This window comes from Nicotiana sylvestris, chromosome 6 (genome assembly GCF_000393655.2).
Source record: "Nicotiana sylvestris chromosome 6, ASM39365v2, whole genome shotgun sequence".
Classification (NCBI taxonomy): domain Eukaryota; kingdom Viridiplantae; phylum Streptophyta; class Magnoliopsida; order Solanales; family Solanaceae; genus Nicotiana; species Nicotiana sylvestris.
In genome coordinates this window covers 148,375,041-148,394,800 of record NC_091062.1, presented here as the reverse complement: position 1 = coordinate 148,394,800, position 19,760 = coordinate 148,375,041, and the positions used below count along the sequence as shown (strand labels likewise).

The 19,760-nt window shown below is 38.9% G+C and overlaps 1 long non-coding RNA gene across 3 annotated transcripts; it reads left to right on the top strand.

The window, feature by feature from the left end:
• Positions 1-13,879: 13,879 nt before the first annotated feature.
• On the top strand, positions 13,880-15,518 carry LOC138872157 (uncharacterized). 3 transcript variants are annotated; one of them, XR_011400608.1, is made up of 4 exons: positions 13,880-13,940; positions 14,287-14,392; positions 15,117-15,207; positions 15,339-15,518. It is a non-coding gene; the product is annotated as an uncharacterized lncRNA (long non-coding RNA). The 3 variants fall into 3 exon arrangements; XR_011400609.1 differs by lacking the exon at positions 13,880-13,940 and adding an exon at positions 13,951-14,213 and having other exon boundaries at positions 14,322-14,392; XR_011400607.1 differs by lacking the exon at positions 13,880-13,940 and having other exon boundaries at positions 13,951-14,392.
• The last annotated feature ends 4,242 nt before the right edge of the window (positions 15,519-19,760 follow it).

Here is a 19,760-nt window from a genome sequence, read left to right as displayed (position 1 = left end):
AATTCCATCGGTTCTGTTAGCTCCGTTGGGTAATTTCGAGCTTAGGGGCGTGTTCGTATTGTGATTTGAAGGTCCGTAGCTTATATAGGCTTGAAATGCCGGAAGTTGAATTTTTGAAGTTTCTGGTTCGATAGTGAGATTTTGATATCAGGGTCGGAATTGGATACCGGAAGTTGGAGTAGCTCTGTATTGTTGAATGTGATGTGCTTGCAAAATTTCAGGTCATTCGAATGAGGTTTAATAGACTTTTTTATCGAAAGCGTAATTTGAGAGTTTTTGTAGTTCTTAGGCTTGAATCCGATGTTAAATTGGTGTTTTGATGTTGTTTTGAGCATTCTAAAGGTTGGAACAAGTTTGAATGATGTTTTAGGATTGGTTGGCATGTTTGGTTGAGGTCCCAGGGGCCTCGAGTGTGTTTTGGATGCTCAACAGGTCATTTTTTGACTTAGGTGTACAGCAGATTTGCTGGTTTTTCTGTTGCAGACTATTGGCCTTCGCGTTCATGAAGGGGAGATCGCGTTCATGAAGGCTGGCCAAGGGAAGTATCACGGACCCGAGGAGCATAGCGCGTTCACGAAGAGGAAAGACGGAGAAGTTGGGGACCCCATGAAATTTCTCTACGCATTTGCGAGTATTGGGTCGCGTTCCTGAAGGTCCTGGAGCTGAAGCTACGCGTTCGCGAGTGGACCCTCGCGTTCGCAAAAGAGAAAGTTGGCCAGTAGGATTTTTGTGCATCACGTTCGCGGTAGTAGTCTCGTGTTCGTGAAGAAGAATGTGTCTGGGCAGAACTTAAATTTCAAAATCGAGGGTTTTGAGTTCATATCACAAAATTGAATTGGGGAGCTCAGTGGGAGACGAATTTTGGAGAGCTTTTCAGAGGGAGTTTGCCGGTAATGATTCTTAACTCCTTTTTCCTTATAAGTTATCACCCATTAATCTAAAAATAAATTCATCATCTAATTTCGGATATGGGGTGAGAAATTGGGGAAAATTTTGGAAAAGTTCATAGACCTAATTTTCGAGTTTTGATTGGGGGTTTGACATTCGATTTTATAATTTTTGAATGGTTAGACTCGTGAGTGAATAAGGGTTCATAATCCGTAACTTTTACCCGATTCCAAGACGTGGGCCCGGGGGCATTTTGGTCATTTTACCTAATTTTGTGTATCAGCTTAGAATTTATTTGTGGAAATAGTTACTTGAAGTTATATTTACATTATGCAATTGAATTGAATAGATTTGAGCCATTTGGAGTCGAGTACTCGTGGCAAGAATGTGATTTCGGGTTGATTTTGAGCTGGTTCGAGGTAAGTGGCTTGCCTAACCTTGTGTGGGGGGAACCCCCCTTAGGATTTGTTATTGTTGATATTTGGAATGTCTTGTATGTGAAGTGATGAGTGTGTACTTGTGCTAATTGTTGAAAATTCTGTTTTCATTAAGTAACTATAATTGTGTTTCCTTTCCTGTTTATACTACTTGCACTTTAAGCTTACTGTTAGCTTAGGGAAACATGTCTAATTGACTTAATTGTTTTATTTGCTTAAACTGCCTTATTTGGATTATGTGCAGCATGCAAGGTTAGAAATATCTGTTTTGCCTTGGTATGAAATTTGAATTGAATTAAGTATTCTTCGTGTTGTTGCTGTGTGTTTACTTTGGGACTACGGATTTGTATTCCGAGAGATCCCCAGCACATATATTGAGGATACTAAGAGATCCTCGGGATATCGAGAGATCCCTAGCACGTATATTAAGGATATCAAGAGATCCCTAGCACATATATTGAGGATACCAAGAGATCCTCGGGATAATAAGAGATCCCCAGCACATATATTGAGGATACCAAGAGATCCTCGGGATACCAACAGATCCCCAGCACAAATATTGAGGATACTAAGAGATTCATGGTATACCGAGAGATCCCCAGCGCACATATTGAGGATACTAAGAGATCCTCGGGATACTGAGAGATCCCCGGTTGTTATCTTTGTATTGAGCTATACTCCTTCTGTGATTATTTTGTCTCTGCTATAGTCGTTGTTATTCTTATTATCCTGTATTACTTCATATTGTTAGCATTTAATTATATTGTCGTATTTTATATTGTTTTACCTTATTTTTCAGCTACAATCAGTAGGGCCCTGACCTTCCTCGTTACTACTCGACCGAGGTTAGGCTTGGCACTTACTGAGTACCGCTGTGGTATACTTATGCCCCTTTCTGCGCATATTTTTCAAGTGTAGATCCAGGTTCTTCGGCTCCACCCTACTACCCTTGAGGCGAGGCGATTCTCCAGAGACTTCGAGGTATATCTACCGTGTTCGCAAACCGAGGAGTCCCTTTCCATTCTCTCTTGTAGTTTTAGCCCTTCTGTACTTATCTTGATTTAGACATTCTGGAGCTAAAGCACAATATAGTATTCATAGCTTGTGATTTCATGAGATTCCGGGTTTTGGGAAATCTTGTTTCAGTCTGGGAGTTATATTGTATATGTCGAGCGGCATCTTTAAACCTTCATTTGTTTATTCCTCAGTTTTTAATTATTTTATCGGTTGTTTTCCCTTTTTTCGCGAATTGTTAGGCTTACCTAGTCGTAGAGACTAGGTGCCATCACGATAGTTCATGGAGGGCAAACTGGGGCCGTGACAAGTTGGTATTAGAGCTCTAGGTTCATAGAAGTCATGAATCACAAGCCGATTTATTAGAGTCTCGTGGATTGGTACGGAGACGTCTATACTTACCTACGAGAGGCTATGTAAAAATTAGGAAAATTCAACTTCATTTGATTTTCCTATCGTGTGGGATTTCTATCATCACAATCTTAAACCTCTGTCTTTCATTCTCTCACTGATGGTGAGGACACATGCTACCGGAGGTGACCAGACACTTGTGCCCCCTGCGAGATCCATCAGAGGTCGGGGCTGGGGTAGAGGCCGAGGACGTGCACGTGGTGCAGCTAGAGCACCCGTGCGAGCTGCCATCGAGGTGCCACCAGCAGTTCCAGTCGGAGTCCAGACACCTGATACGACTACTGCTACTACTACTCCAGCACTTCAGGAGAGCTTAACACAGTTCCTAAACATGTTTGGTACATTGGTTCAAGCGGAATTGATTCAGGTTGTACCAACTACTTCACAGATCGGGGAAGGGACCAAGACTTCTGTCGGTCCCATTCTATAGCATCGAGTTTGCATTGGTCAGGTTCTAGGTGTCATGGCGACACAGCCTATAGTCCCAGTTCAGCGGGTGGTGAGGATCTCTCGCCAAGTGGAGGATAGGTGGGTACAGGAGAGAGAGGACACACAAGGTCAGGAGGGAAAGTATAGGGAAGTGAGGAGACCTCGTAGACCATAGAGACCCATTGGTCCTTATTTTGGAGGAAAAGTACGGCATGGTAGAGGTTTTGTGGGCCAGCCAGCTCAGTTTGCGTCTTAGGCTTCACATAGTATTTCAGGTGTTCAGGGGTCTCAAAGTACCTGTATCGCACAGTTCCCACTGCCATGTCTGCTGTGAGGTTGTTTTGAGTGTGGTGACATACGCCATATGGTGAGGTATTGCCCTAGACTAGGGAGGGCTGCACCTCCACGGACTTCTTAGCCACAGCATGCCCCATAGAGTTCTCAGGCTACAATTGTAGCTCCAGTTGCTATCCCACCTGCTTAACCAGCTAGAGGTGGAGTTCGGAAAGGTAGAGGTCACCCTAGAGGGGGAGGCCAGGCCATATGTTATGCCCTTCTTTCCTGTACCAGGGCTGTCACCTCTGATTCTGTCATCACAAGTATTGTCTTGGTTTTCCATAGGGATGCATCGGTTTTATTCGATACAGGCTCCGCCTATTCTTATGTATCTACTTATTTTGCCCCGCATTTGGGTGTATCTCGGGACTCTTTGAGTTCCCCTTGTTTATGTTTCTACTCCTGTGGGAGATTCTCTTGTGGTGGATCGCGTTTATCGGTCATATATGGTTGCTCTTACTGGTTTTGAGACCAGGGCCAATTTATTATTGCTCAGCATGGTAGATTTTGATGTTATCTTGGGCATGGACTAGTTGTCGCCCCATTATGCTATCCTTGATTGTCATGCCAAAACCGTGACGATGTCTATGCCAGGTGTACCACAAGTAGAGTGGAGGGGTACCTTAGATCATACTTCCAATAGAGTTATTTCTTTCCTTAGGGCTCAGCGTATGGTTGAGAAGGGGTGTGACGCATATCTAGCTTATGTGAGAGATGTCAGTATTAATACCCCTACAGTTGATTCAGTCCCAATAGTACAGGATTTTTCTGATGTGTTTCCAACTGATCTTCTAGGCATGCCGCCCGATAAAGATATTGATTTTGGCATTGATCTGTTGCCAGGAACTCAGCCCATTTCTATTCCTCTGTATCGTATAGCCCCTCCTGAGTTGAAGGAGTTGAAGGATCAGTTACAGGAATTGCTTGAGAAGGGTTTTATTCGGCCCAGTGTATCACCTTGGGGTGCTCCTATCTTGTTGTAAAGAAAAAGGATGGTTCTATGCATATGTGTATTGATTATCGCCAGTTGAACAAAGTTACAGTAAAGAATCGTTATCCCTTGCCTCGTATTGATGATCTGTTTGACCAGCTTCAGGGCGCACGAGTGTTTTCTAAGATTGACTTGTGCTCAGGTTACCATCAGTTGAAGATTCGGGAGCCAGATATCCCGAAGACTGCTTTTAGGACTCGGTATGGTCATTACGAGTTCCTTGTTATGTCATTTGGGCTAACCAATGCCCCAGCAGCCTTGATACATTTGATGCACAGTGTGTTCCGGCCATATCTTGACTCGTTCATCATTATCTTTATTGATGATATTCTGGTGTATTCCCGCAGTCGGGAAGATCATGAGCAGCACCTGAGGACAGCGCTTCAGACTTTGAGGGGAAAGAAGTTATATGCAAAGTTCTCGAAATGTGAGTTTTGGTTGGATTTCCTGGCATTCTTAGGCCATGTGGTATCGAGTGACGGTATTCAGGTAGATCCGAAGAAAGTTGAAGCAGTGTAGAGTTGGCCCAGACCATCCTCAGCTATAGAGATCCGTAGTTTTCTTGGCTTGTCGGGTTACTACTGTTATGTTAAGGGGTTTTCATCGATTGCAGCCCCTATGACCAAGCTGACCCAGAAAGGGTGCTCTATTCCAGTGGACGGAAGAGTGTGAGGCGGTCTTTCAGAAGCTCAAGACAGCTTTGACTACAGCCCTAGTTTTGATATTGCCTACAGGTTCGGGGTCTTATACTGTCTATTATGATGCCTCGAGGATTGTCCTTGGAGCGGTATTGATGCAGGACAGTAAGGTGATTGCCTACGCGTCCAGATATTTGAAGGTACATGAGAAGAATTATCATGTCCATAATCTTGAGTTAGCTGCCATTGTTCACGCCTTGAAGATCTGGCACCATTATTTGTACGGTGTGACTTGTGAGATTTATATTGATCACCGGAGTTTGTAGCATCTGTTCAAGTAGAAGGATCTTAATTTGCGCCAGAGGAGGTGGTTAGAGCTGCTGAAGGACTATGATATCACTATTTTGTATCACCCGAGCAAGGCCAATGTAGTGGCTGATGCTTTGAGTCATCGGGCAGAGAGTTTGGGGAGTTTGACTTATTTACCAGTAGCGGAGAGGCCCATGGCGATGGATGTTCAGGCCTTAGCCAGCCAGTTTGTGAGATTGGATCTTTCGAAGCCAAGTTGGGTTCTAGCTTGCGTGGTTTCTCGGTCTTCCTTATTTGATCGTATCAGGGAGCGTCAGATGACCCTCATTTGCTTGTCCTCAAAGACAAGGTTTAGCATGGTAAAGAGATGTGACTATTGGTGATGACGGGGTATTGAGGATGCAGGGCCGAATATGTGTACCCAATGTTGATGGGCTTGGGGAGTTGATTTTAGAGGAGGCCCATAGCTCGTGGTATTCCATTCATCCAGGTGCCGCAAAAATGTATTAGGACCTGAGACAGCATTATTGGTGGAGGAGAATGAAGAAGGACATTTTGGGATTTGTATCTTAGTGTCTCAATTGTCAGCAGGTGAAATATGAGCATCGGAGACCGGGTGGCTTGCTTTAGCAGATGGATATTCTGGAGTGGAAGTAGGAGCGGATCACCATGGACTTTGTAGTTGGGCTCTCATAGACTTTGAGGAAGTTCGATGCCATTTGGGTGATTGTTGATCGGCTGACCAAGTTTGTGCATTTCATTCCTATGTGTACTACATATTCTTCGAAGCGATTGGCGGAGATTTATATCCGGTAGATTGTTCGTCTGTATGGTATTCCAGTTTCCATCATTTTAGATAGAGGTACTCAGTTCACATCACGATTTTAGAGGGTCGTACAGCATGACTTGGGTACTCGGGTGGAGTTGAGTACAACATTTCACCCTCAAACGGACGGACAGTTCGAGCACACTATTCAGATTCTTGAGGATATGCTATGTGCGTGTGTGATTGAGTTTGGAGTGTCTTGGGACCAATTCTTGCCATTGGCGGAGTTTTCCTACAACAACATCTATCAGTCCAGCATTTGGATGGCACCGTACGAGGCTTTATATGGTAGGCGGTATAGATCCCTGGTGGGTGGGTTTGAGCCGGGCGAGGCTAGATTATTGGGCACAGACTTGGTTCAGGATGCTTTGGAGAAGGTTAACGTGATTCAGGATAGACTCCATACAGCCCAGCCCAGACAAAAGAATTACGTGAACCGGAAGGTTCGTGATGTTTCCTATATGGTTGGAGAGCGGGTTCTGCTTTGGGTTTCGCCTATGAAGGGCGTTATCAGATTTAGGAAGAAAGGGAAGTTGAGTCCAAGGTTTATTGGTCCTTTTGAGATATTGCGGCATGTTGGGGAGGTTTCTTATGAGCTTGTCTTACTTCCCAGCTTGGCAAAAGTTCATCCGTATTTCATGTTTCGATGCTCCAGAGGTATCACGGTGATCCGGCGCACGTGTTGGATTTTAGTTCAGTTCAGTTGGACAAGGATCTATCTTATGTTGAGGAGCCAGTGGCAATATTGGACATGTATGTTCGAAAGCTGAGGTCAAAAAATATTGCATCAGTAAAGGTTCAGTGGCGAGGTCAGTCAGTCGAGGAGGCGACTTGGGAGACCGAGCAGGATATACGCAGTCGTTACCCTCATCTTTTTACTACTTTAAGTATGTCTCTATGCTCGTTCGAGGACAAATGAATGTTTAAGTATAGGAGGATGTAACGACCCGGCTGATCATTTTAAGAATTAACGCCCGGATCCCCTATTAACTACTTTTTTCGTGTTTGTTTCCGCTATTTTGATTTGCCGGGATGTTTAGTTTTGAGTTTCGGAGTGTTTTAGGACACTTAGTCCCTAATGATTGCTCAAGCTTTAGAATTTGGACCGTAGTCGGAGTAGTGTGAAGACGGCCTCGTAACGGAATTATGTCGGTTCCGTTAGATCTGTTGGGTGATTTCTGGCTTAGGGGCGTGTTCGAATTGTGTTTTGGAGGTCTGTAGCTTATTTAGGCTTGAAATGCCGAAAGTTGAATTTTTTAAGTTTCCGGTTCGATAGTGAGATTTTGATATCAGGGTCTGAATGGGATTCCGGAAGTTGGAGTAGCTCCGTAGTGTTTAATGTGACGTGCTTGCAAAATTTCAGGTCATTCGGATGAGGTTTGATAGACGTTTTGATCGAAAGTGTAATTTGAGACTTTTTGGAGTTCTTAGGCTTGAATCTGATGTTAAATTGGTGTTTTGATGTTGTTTTGAGCATTCCGAAGGTTGGAACAAGTGTGAATGATGTTTTAGGATTGGTTGGCATGTTTGGTTGAGGTCCCGGAGGTCTCGAGTGTGTTTCGGATGCTCAACGGGTTATTTTTGGACTTAGGTGTACAGCAGATTTGCTGGTTTTTCTGTTACAGACTTTTGGCCTTCGCATTTGCGAAGGATGGCCGGGGGAAGTATTGCGGACGCGAGGAGAGGAGCGCATTCGCGAAGAGGAAAGGCGGAGCAGTTGGGGACCCCATGAAATTTCTCTACGCGCTCGCGAGTATTGGGTCGCGTTCGCGAAGGTCCTGGAGCTGAAGCTACACGTTCGCGAGTGGACCCTTGCGTTCACGAAAGAGGAAGTTGGCCAGTAGGATTTTTGTGCATCATGTTCGCGGTAGTAGTCTCGTCTTCGCGAAGAAGAACGCGTTTAGGCAGAACTTAAATTTCAAAATAGAGGGTTTTTAGTTCATATCACAAAATTTAATTGGGGAGCTCGGTGGGAGACGGATTTTGGAGAGATTTTCGATGGGAGTTTGCGGGTAATGATTCTTAACTCCTGTTTACTTATAACCCATTAATCTAAACTTGAATTCATCATCTAATTTCGGATTTGGGGTGAGAAATTGGGGAAAATTTTGGAAAAGTTCATAGACCTAATTTTCGAGTTTTAATTGGGGGTTTGACATTGGATTTGGATAATTTTGGTATGGTTAGACTTGTGAGTGAATGAGGGTTCATAATCCATAACTTTTACCCGATTTCGAGATGTGGGCCCGGGGGCATTTTGGTCATTTTATCTAATTTCGCGTATTAGCTTAGAATTTATTTGTGGAATCTGTTACTTGAAGTTATATTTACATTATGCAATTGAATTGAATAGATTTGAGCCATTTGGAGTCGAGTACTCGTGGCAAGAACGTAGTTTCGGGTTGATTTTGAGTCAGTTCGAGGTAAATGGCTTGCCTAACCTTGTGAGGGGAACAGTCCCCCCCCCCCCTTAGGATTTGGTATTGTTGATATTTGAAATGCCTTATACATAAGGTGACGAGTGCGTACTTGTGCTAATTGTTAAAAATCCTGTTTTCATTAAGTAACTATAATTGTGTTTCCTTTCCTGTTTATACTACTTGCACTTTAAATCTACTGTTAGCTAAGGGAAGCATGTCTAATTGGCTTAATTGTTTTACTTGCTTAAACTGCCTTATTTGGATTATGTGCAGCATGCTAGGTTAGAAATATTTGTTTTGCCTTGTATGAAATTTTAATTGAATTGAGTATTCTTCGTGTTGCTGCTGTGTGTTTACTTTGGGACTACGGATTTGTATTCCGAGAGATCCACAACACATATATTGAGGATACTAAGAGATCCTCGGGATACCAAGAGATCCCCAGCACGTATATTGAGTATACCAAGATATCCTCGGGATACCACGAGATCCCCAGCACATATATTGAGGATACCAAGAGATCCTCGGGATACCAAGAGATCCCCAGCACATATATTGAGGATACTAAGAGATCCTTGGGATATCGAGAGATCCCCAGCGCACATATTGAGGATACTAAGAGATCCTCGGGATACTGAGAGATCCCCGGTTGTTATCTATGTATTGACCTGTATTCCTTCTGTGATTATTTTGTCTCTTCTATAGTTGTTGTATTCTTATTTCCTGTATTACTTCATACTGTTAGCATTTAATTATATTGTTGCATTCTATACTATTTTACCTCGTTTTTCAGCTATAATCAGTAGGGCCCTAACCTTCCTTGTCACTACTCGACCGAGGTTAGGCTTGTCACTTACTGAGTACCGTTGTGGTGTACTCATGCCTCTTTCTGCGCATGTTTTTCTTGTGCAGATCCAGGTTCTTTGGCTCGGCCTTACTACCCTTGAGGCGAGGCGATTCTCTAAAGACTTCGAAGTATATCTGCCGCGTCCGCAGACCGAGGAGTCCCTTTCCATTCTCTCTTATAGTCTTAGCCCTTTTATACTTATCTTGATTTAGACATTCTGGAGTTAGAGCACACTGTAGTATTCATAGCTTGTGATTTCATGAGATTCCGGGTTTTGAAAAATGTATTTTCATTTTGAGAGTTGTATTGTATATGGCGAGCGGCATCTTTAAACCTTCATTTGTTTATTCCGCAGTTTTTAATTGTTTTATCTGTTGTTTTCCCTTTTCTCGCAAATTGTTAGGCTTACCTAGTCGTGGAGACTAGGTGCCGTCACGATAGTTCATGGAGGGCGAACTGGGGTCGTGACACCAAAGGAACTGATAGCCATTTGTTCCCTCTGTTGTTTCTTCTACTCAAGTTGTTGGAACTTGTGGCAGACACAAGACTTGGTGTTCTTGAGTACTTTGAGGATGTGTAACAGGTTCTCAATCTGGTTCTCATGTGAAGTTTGTTAGATCATCAAAATACAAAAAGGCACATAACTTATTAAGAAGTAAGATTAAAAATAAGATTTAGCAATTGAAATTGAATAAGATGACAAGCCTGACTCCGAGCGCAATGTCTCTGAGGACAAAAATAAAAGCAATGTGAAAGAGCAAATAAAGTTGTTTTATTGAGAGCAAAAATAAAATATATCATATGTTTCTCCAAGGATTTTAATGTGTTACAATGGCTGCTGAGACTATTATTTATAGTTATACCTAGGGAAACAAGATCCTAGAATCAAGCTCCACTTAAATGATAATAAAGGAGTCATTGATGAATATGTAACGGCATGCCATGAATGCAAATATTCTCTGCAACGGTTGCCCATTTAATGTTAGGAAATATTCTTCGTTGAATGCTATCTGATGGCAAATATTCGATCTGCTCCCGTTGATCATGCTCCCTTCGAGATTTAACCGATGTCAATTGCAGTTGTTGTTCCCCGCACTAGCCGTTATTTGACTTGCCTCTTACCTGTCTTCGGTTTCACGTGTCACGCTATCATTCGATCATTTATTATATATTAATTTTACCCCATAAGTTCTTTGATATTAGTTTGAAACGATTATCAGGAATAACATCACTAAATGAGAATAACATCATCGTCTAATGTCAATATTATTTCTGTATATGAAGTATAAAAGATACTTTGTACGTAGTTTTGGTTTGGTGTAACAAAGCTAACAATTCATTCTTTTGGTTTTAGATATTGTAGCAGCTTACGTAATTTAAAAAAGAAAAATTACAAAATGTCAGCCCATTGCCTTTGGAGATTGTTTGATAAACTAATACTAGTGGAATTCTTTCGGAAAAGAGGAAGTAATTTCTGTCACGCTATGAATCCAATTATCGCAAACTACAGAGACAGTTAATGATTAAATAATTAAGTAAATTAAAATGAAACTAAGAGGAAAACCGATAGCACAAATTTCAACTATAAAAGGTAAAGGTTGTAAGAGGAATATTAAGTTAAAATAGCATGGGCTAGCCAGTTTTCGGACTGATTATTTAAAAATAGCCAGCGTTTTCAAAGTCATTAAAATAGCCACTATTTTGCTGCAACAAGGACCGGTCCAGCATAATATATTAGAGATTGGTGCACCTGTGTATGAACTTCCAGCATATTATGCTGGAACTCCAACACGCGAAAAGTTCTAGCATAATATACTGGAGATTAGAGCACCTATGTATGAACTTCTAGCATATTATACTTGACCGGTATATTATACTGGAACTCCAGTATATTATGTTGGAGTTCCAGTATACTTATGCTGGAACTCCATTATAATATGCTGGAGTTCCAATATACTTATGCTAGAACTCCATTATAATATACTAGAGTTCCAGTATACTTATGCTGGAGTATTTTTCGGATTTTGAATATGTTTTCGTTTAGATTTATCTTTACATGAAAAGTGACTAAATTTCAATTACTTTTGAAACTGTGACTATTTTTGAATGACCACTTATAAATCTGGCTATTTTTTAATTTCTCCCGAATATTAATAGAGAAAAGATATCCCTAAAGCAAAATTAATTTGGGAGTCATTGTTCTATCCAAAAATCCAAAATTGCATTTATTCTTACCTATACCATATTCACTCTAACAAGATAACAACGCCGGCTGAAGGGTAAAGCAGTCCAAGCTGTGGCTTTAGGACCCCAAATTTTGGGGGCCTCATCTTTCATTAGTAGTAATTTTATGAATTAATTTTTTATATACAAAATTAAAGTTAAAAAGTAAAAAAAAAAATTACCAAAAGGAAAAGAAAATTTAATTTGTTACTGATATTGACCCTTGAACTTGAATAATTCGAAGCGTATAAGAATATCTATTATTTTTTATTTAGTGGGTAAAAATTGAGATCGGATAATAAAATCTAACAAATATTGACTTAGCCTTGATTAGAACATAATAGCCACACCGATATGATAATTTAGGCTTATTTTTCAAATTATATAGCGTGAAAGAAAATATTATAAGTAGAAGATAAGACTCTAATCGATATACTTAATAAGATAACAAGACTTCATTTTTTTTCTAATGCCTATTTTCCTTATAGAATAAAGTATTACTATAACAATTGCAACCGGGGAAAGAATTTTTTTCAAGTTAAAATGGACAAAATCTTGTATAAGATCAATAATGTCTCACGAGGATCTAAATAGATCAGATTAGCAGTATTATTAGTTGAAAATGAATTATTAGAATAATTCGATTTTAAGAAAACTATTAATAATTTTGCATCTAAAAAAGTTAGGAAAATACACTTCAATCAAATAAAAATTAAGGCCCTCTCATCAAAATTTTGCTTTAAGCCACCAACAATATTAAGCCGCCCTTGCAAGATAATATCTTGGGATGAAAAGGATAATAATGCTAATGACTCCCGGGTGTTTAATCCTTTATCTTCTTTCATTTTTCTCTATTAGGTACTAGTATATATCAACTCTTACTTTTATCCTCTTTATTTTTATGCTATTTCACCAAATCTCATAGCTTATTTTTTCAAATTATTCTTACACTCCTACAATTACTCAATTAATTATATATTAGTTTTTGGTGGAAAGATGTGGCAGTTTTGTGTAGGTCGAGAGGTGTTTATGGTGGAGATGGATTTAAAGTGGTGGTGCAAAAAAGGGGATGAATAATTCTGACATGGACAAAGTACTTTATAATGTAGGAGGTTGAACCAATTTAGATTTTTCGGGTGGGTTTTGGTATTAGTGAGGAAAATGGGTTAGGGTGTGTAGAACGCCGCCACGTGTCCACCTGAAATGGGTCCGTTAAATGGAGGGATAAATATGTTTAAATGGATAACGGTATGGGTAGAAAGCATCGAATAGTATAACAAAGGGTACATATAACTAATATTTAATAGTACAAGGACACATATAGCCCTTTTCGTAATTACTTGACCAAACAAAAAAATAAATACATGTAATTTATTTGTAATTACACTCAAATTCCATTAGAATGTTACTTTTCAAACGCATATTGAGGTAATATATTTCAAACACCTTCAAAGTGGTCTTAAGCGAAATGGCAAAAAGAGGAAGAAGAAAAGGAAAAAAAAAGAGCATCTCATTTATGTCATGTGAAGGACAGGCTTAGCACGTTTTGTCGAATTCCACAGGCAAAATGCGTGAAAAAAAAAATAAAGGACGGTCATGTCCTTTCGCTAGTCGAAATATTCATAAACCGTAAAATAACCATATCAAGCATATAAACTGTTTTTGCATAATCAGGCGTGATTTTTTTTTTATTTCTTTAGAATCAAGCGAGTATAACATTTGGGGCGTCTTTAAAAAATTAGCATCTATCTATATCTATTTAAAAGGAAAGAAGTCAGTCATCAGATTTTGCCAAGTGTCAACATGCATAAATTACCATTTAGCAATTTTAGGACAAATTAGTTACAGTTTAGGTAATTAGTTACAATTTAGGTAAAACTAATTTCTCTTTTTAAAAAGTCAATTCCATTTTATATTGTGAAGAAGTTACCACCACATATAAATCTATTATTTTTAAAATTTTAAATACTGCTATATTTTAAACTAAAAAGGAACTCACACGCACTCACATCCCAATTCCCACAATCTACACGATCTCAGTAATTGTAGGAAAACAAAGCGTCATATAACTGACGGGATCCATATAACTGCTCTCTAAGACCCTCTTCAACTCTAACCATTTTCTTCTCCGATCAATCCTCTGCTACGCTGAGATTCTGCCTCCTTTACGGGTACCTTTCAGCCACAAAGAGACTTAGAGATTTATTGCATGTATCTTTTTATTTTTTGTTGAGATTAACATTATCAACAGTAATACTAGCATGTTTTTGTCTTGACGTTGTGGAAGTGTATCTTTTCTTAAATCAAAACTTAAAAGAATCTCATAATTTAAGTATGTGTTTGAACCCAACAATCGTTTAACCAAAACCTAAAATCCCAAAATCCAAGGGCGAGAAGAAATCAATAAGGGAGAGAGTTTTACCGAGTGTGATAAAGATTTGAAGGTATAAAGTTTCATGCTTACGTCATGCATCTCTGTATAAAATTCTTCTTTTTTTTCCACTTTTTCCATAGCAGGCCTTATATTGGGTTTTCCCCTTTTTGGGATTCAGTTGTCGGAGTCGAAGCAACAATCTATTGGATCACAGGAACTCCACAGAATATTTTTTTTCTCTTTCTTCTGGTATGGCCAAAATTAGAATTGCATCACAAATCAGTATTTGAATTGTAATTATCTTCTTTCTATCAATAAGGAATAGATTTTTTGAGAGATTAAAGAAAATATTTTGAAAGTTGTAATCTCATCAATTCTCAAAAGTTTTGTGTCCATTTGCCTCTGTTTCCATCTATTGTTCGTTGCTACTGTTGTTATTGATGATACATCATATGGTCTGTCTAGATTTCTTTCAATTTTTCTTTGCGTAATATGTGTTTTAATGCACAATTTCAGCTCCATGACTCATATTGTTTTTTGGAATAATTTGATAACTTCAAATCAATATACAATTTAAAGGTTGCTATGTCGTATAGTCATATTATATAGTAATTTGCAAGTTGTGAAATCTTCAAGTGCAGAAAAATGGGGTGCTACATTTACCCTAGTAGGACGTGCTTGCGCAAAACAAGCAGGCGGAAAAAAAGGTGCCTACATCAATGAGGAATAATCTGTGGAATCCACTGATCATGAGAGTTATTGCTCAAGTTTTTTATCATAAATACATGTGCCTAAATTAAGTTTTTGCATTTGATTCAAAGGAAAAATTTACCAATCAAAGGGTTTAATTGTTGAGTCTGAAAGAGCCTATTTTGCCCTGTAGCCTATTTATGGTCTTACGTTGTTGTGATGATAAAACAACAATCTTATTTTTAATAGTCTACATGTTGAAGCAAATGAGTTCCTGTTGCAGATACATATAATATTGTACAACCAATTGTCATCCGCGACTCTCATGTTCTGTAGCCTCAATGTTACAACAAAGTTATGTCAAAATTAGGCAGGTAAGTATATCAACAGGCTCATTATAGGGATTGTCCAGAATTAGATTTCCAGCAACAGTACAAGACTTTCTTGATTGTGAAAATATTGTACATCTCTCACTGATATCTGCTTCTTTCGTTATCTACTTCAGGATATGAGGCGGCAGTCAAATAAAACTAGGGAAACAATAGTAATACTTATTGTGCCACAACTAGAGGCTATAGTGAGGTTGAGGTGTTGTTCTGCTTTTGGATTGAGACCCTTTTATGGGGAATGTAAGAATACCCTTTTTTTATTATCTATGTTGATTTTGTTTTGAATATGAGACAAATTTTATAGTCGTATCATTACATGAGTGCATAAGATGGAAGTTCCTTTTAATGTCTTTGCCTTGAAGTTTTTGTGTTCAAGTAATCCAATACATCGTTGTCTTTTGCTAGTAAATAGAGAACTTTGTATTGCCTTATAGTTGGGTAAGATTATTTTTTTGCCTTTGTTGATACCTGGTTTTACAGCATGAAATACCCTTATAAGCATTTTTTTTTAATTAGATACTAAATTTAGCAGCACACGCTAGGGTGGCCAATATTAAAGAGGAAAGAGGAACAAATGTTTTACCGATCAATTCATCTAATAGTTTGCAATATACATCTGTTTCTACATGTAGCAATAACTTACCTTAAGTATGCAACAGAGAACTTTGTTCCTCAACTGTAAAGAATAAGTAGCTTCTAATGATGGTGTTTTCGATTGGAACAACATGATGGCTGTTATATCAGTAATTGACACATAATCTTGATGAGAATTAATGTTCTTATTGTAGATTCTGCTAACAAAGATTAGGTATTTCTAGGATTTTGGTTATCGATATGAGTCTTCATTTGTATCATCAACCAACATGATTGACTTGCTCATGTCTCATATACTTCTGATCCAAAGTACAAAACAACTGAAGGTGATGTCTTAATTATTGTGTTTATACATATTTTTAACTGTTTTTTATTTTTGTTGATCACAACTTGAGACAATATTTTTTTGTATTCTCGGGTGGACTAATCCTTTTAAAGTCAAGTACTAGTGTAGCATTACCCCAGTATGATGTAACATCTCTTGATAATTGATGGTCCCTGTCAATAATTTTATAGAGAAAATCCGATTAAATTTATCTATTTATTTTTTTGGTTTAATTCCTCTGAATGTGGTTGCTAAATGTAGTCTGCAATTTATTTCTGTTTCTAATATCCCCCCCCCCCCTCTTTTTTCTTTTGAAATGATCCGCGCATCGCGCGGGTAAGTATACTAGTCTATAATTAAAAGGAGAAGAAAAAGCATTCTCCTTTTGCCAAGTGGCATCATCAGAATATGCCACATGGCACTTTAGGACAATTCTCCAAAAAATAAGACCTATAAAATTATTTGAAAAAAAAAACTACTTCATAATTTCAGATTTCTTTATTTTAAAAAATAAATTTGATTTAGATTATTATTTAAAAATTAAAAAATGAACATTTGAAAACATACGTTTTTTACTCTTAACTTTGAACCATAAAGATCAAACTTTATTTTTAAAAGAGCTTTATTTAATTCAAAATTTCAAATTTCTTTTAAAAGAAAATTAACTGATTTTAAAACATACATTGTTTACTCTTTACCTTTAAAAAAGAAAAATGATTTACATTAAATATTCTTTATTTATAAAAAATTAACTGATGTTAAAACAGTTACGTTTTTTAATCTTTAACTTTAAAAATTAAATTTGATTTAGATTATTATTTAAAAATTAAAAATTGAACATTTGAAAACATACGTTTTTTACTCTTGACTTTGAACCATAAAAACCAAACTTTATTTTTAAAAGAGCTTTATTTAATTCAAAATTTCAGATTTTTTAATAAGAAAATTAACTAATTTTAAAACATACATTGTTTACTCTTTATATTTAAAAAAGAATACCGATTTACATTATTATTTAAAAATTGCACAATTAGAACCCCACTTTCCCTAATTTCCTATGCAAAACCTACATTAAGGATAGTGGACGGTCACGAAATCGCTCAACCATACGATTGAAAGGCACGCACGATTATAACTCATGAAACCATATGGAACTGCTCCAAACTGACGATCAACTTCTATATCTCCCAACTGATAGTCGGTTCTTAAATTCAAATCTTTCCTACTGTTATAAAGAAAATCAAGAAAACCTACAGTTCCTACAAAATATGGCTACTCACAATGATATAATTAAAAGATATAACAATTTCGAAAATGCAGCCGCTATTGGTACGAGTTGTAAGGAGTCTTGGTCTCGAGTCAAGCTGGGGCGTCATTTCATTCTCGTAACGGGAATGAGTGCACCGCAAGACCAAACAAGTTGCTCCCTAGCTTCGCAGCGGCGGCATCTGTCTTTTAGTGTACTACATTACATGAAACGTAGTTCATGATTTCCCCTTCGCTCTCTTTAGCATTTTGGTTTAACACCACGCAGGCAGCTGATACATTCCCAGCTTCTTCATCAGGTAAATGGAAGTTGAAAGTTCGGGTTGTTTGTCTATGGGCAGTACCAGATCGTTACAATTCAGACGCTATTTTCTCAATTGAATTGGTTCTACAAGATGAAGAGGTATTAAAATTCTGTTATTGTCTTATAATTCGTTTTGCTAACTCTGTTTTTTAATTTGCATGTGTGCGGATTCATGGGATAATCACTAGCAAAAGACATCACCAAGAACTCATAATGACCATATTAAGTCCTGAAAGCCGTCTTAAGAATATCTGAGTCCCTGATCTTCAACTGGTGATAACCTGAACGGAGATCAATCTTGGAGAACACCTCGCTTCCTGAAACTGGTCGAATAAATCATTAATGCGAGGCAAAGGATACTTGTTCTTAACCGTAACATTGTTCAACTGCCTATAATCAATGCACATCCTCATAGTGATATCCTTCTTCTTCACAAATAGAACATGTGCACCCTAAGGCGACACACTAGGCCGAATGAACCTCTTATCAAGGAGTTCCTGAAGTTGCTCCTTCAGCTCCTTCAACTCCGCTGGTGCCATACGATACAGTGGAATAGAAATGGGATGAGTGCCCGGCACCATGTCAATATCAAAATCAATATCCATGTCCGGTGGCATGCTCGGCAGGTCTGCATGAAACACATCGAGAAAATCCCTCACAACAGGAACAAAATCAATACTAGGAGTCTCTACACCGACATCCCTCACAAAGGCTAGGTAAGAAAGACAACCCTTCCCAACCATACGCTGGGCCTTCAAGAATGAAATTACCCTACTGGAGACATAATCAGTCGAACCTCGCCACTCAATCTGTGGCACACCCGGCATAGCTAATGTCACTGTCTTAGCATGATAGTTCAAAATAGCGCGACACAGAAATGGTCAATACATGCCCAATATAATATCGAAGTCTACCATACATAATAATAAAAGATCCACTCGGGTCTCCAGACCTCCAACAGTCACCACACATGACCGGTACGCATGGTCTACAACAACAGTGTCGCCCACCGGAGTAGATACACGAACAGATGAAACAAGAGACTCATAGGGCGTATCCAAATAACGAGCAAAGTATGATGACACATAAGAATAAGTGGAACCGGGATCAAATAATACAGAGGCATCTCTGTGGCAGACTGAGACAATACATGTGATCACGGCGTCTGAAGCAATAGTATCAGGTCTAGCTGGGAGTGCATAAAAACGGTCCTGACCGCCACCTGATCGACCTCCCCCTCTAGGAGACCCCTAGCTGGCTGACCTCCACCCTTAGCTAGCTGGATGGGTGGTGTTGAAGTAACTGGCGATGAAGCCAATGGCTGACTCCTCTGCTAAGACGAACCCCCAAGACGACGAGGACACTATCTCACATATGTGTCACAACCCGGATGTCCTACCCTCGGGAGTCATGATGGCGCCTACTGATGTGAGCTAGGCAAGTTGATCCTTTAAACTAATAACTTCATTATCCATTTATTTCTTTTTAACAAACATAAAGCGATAACGTATGAACAATGGAAATTAGAATTTAAGCGGAAGAAAATAATAAAATATCTGAAATCTGCATCTATTACAACTGTTAAGGCCTTAAGTACCCAAAATCTGGTGTCACAGTGTCACAAACGGTCTAAGATTTACTACATACAAAGTCTGAAGAAAATAACAATACATTGTTTCCGAATGTAAAGAAAATAAAACAGGAAATAGGGATAGAGGGAGACGCCAGGGCCTGCGGACGCCTGTAGGTCTACCTTGGATCTCCGTGTGGACTGAAGGTAGCCTCCAAACTACGATCCAAGAGCTGCTTCGGGATTTGCACATAGTGCAGAGTGTAGTATCAGCACAACCGACCCCATGTGCTGGTAAGTGTCTAGCCTAACCTCGGCGAAGTAGCGACGAGGCTAGGACCAGACTATCAAATAAACCTGTACAATTCATATATATACAGCAGAAAAGAAATACAGAAATAAATAGTAGAGTATGGGAGGGGGAGCATGTTGCGGGGGAGATATCGATTACAAATAGAAAGACAACAAGTAAACGAAAG